The following is a 1,211-nucleotide window of genomic DNA, read 5'->3' as shown; positions in this document are numbered from 1 at the left end:
TAACGGAGAGGTAAGTTAGCTGATGGATACTCTAACGGAGAGGTAGATTAGCTGATTGATACCTAACGGAGAGGTAGATTAGCTGATGGATACCCTAACGGGGGGGTAAGTTAGCTGATTAATACCTAACGGAGAGATAGATTAGCTGATGGAGACCTAACGAAGAGGTAAGTTAGCTTATGGATTCCCTAACGGAGAGCTAAGTTAGCTGATGGACACCCTAACGGAGAGCTAAGTTAGCTGATGGAAACTCTAACGGAGAGGAAGATTAGCTGATGGATAACCTAACGGAGAGGTAAATTAGCTGATGGATACTCTAACGGAGAGCTAAGTTAGCTGATGGTTCCCTAACGGAGATGTAAGTTAGCTGATGGAAACTCTAACGGAGAGGGAGATTAGCTGATTGATACCTTTCGGGGAGGGAGATTAGCTGATGGAGACCTAACGAAGAGGTAAGGTAGCTGATGGATACCAAACGGAGAGGTAAGTGTTAGCTGATGGATACCTAACTGTGAGGTAAGTTAGCTGATTGATACCTATCGGAGAGGTAGGATACTCTAACGGAGATGTAAGTTAGCTGATGGATACCTAACGGAGAGGTAAGTTAGCTTATGGATACCCTAACGGAGAGGTAAGTTAGCTGATGGATACCCTAACGGAGAGCTAAGTTAGCTGATGGATACTCTAACGGAGAGGTAAGTTAGCTGATGGTTACCTAACGGAGATGTAAGTTAGCTGATGGATACCTAATGGAGAGGTAAGTTAACTGATGGATACCTAACGGAGAGATAAGTTACTGGATGGATACCTAACGGAGAGGTAAGTTAGCGAATGGATACCTAACGGAGATGTAAGTTAGCTGATGGATACCTTACGGAGAGGTAAGTTAGCTGATGGATACCTAACGGAGAGATAAGTTAGCTGATGGATACTCTAACGTAGAGGTATATTAATGATTGCGGACTAAATCATTGCAGGTGTCGTGCGTGCAGCAGGAATCGCTTACCATTGCAGGATACCAAAGATTTTATCGTATCTTTGTTATCATACTTACTCACTCGTTAGTTTTATTCGAGTGTTCATTTCTGTCTTTTAATACGCTGACAATATAAATCCAATTTCATGGTAGTTAAGACGGTAAGTTTAGTTCGTGATGCCTTTTTTGTTTGGGTGCATGAGGTATCCTCCCTCGTGATGACTTTGCATCTGTT

Source organism: Mizuhopecten yessoensis, unplaced genomic scaffold (genome assembly GCF_002113885.1).
Source record: "Mizuhopecten yessoensis strain PY_sf001 unplaced genomic scaffold, ASM211388v2 scaffold5397, whole genome shotgun sequence".
Classification (NCBI taxonomy): domain Eukaryota; kingdom Metazoa; phylum Mollusca; class Bivalvia; order Pectinida; family Pectinidae; genus Mizuhopecten; species Mizuhopecten yessoensis.
The sequence above is the reverse complement of the archived record's forward strand: the minus strand, read 5'-3'. Positions refer to the sequence as shown.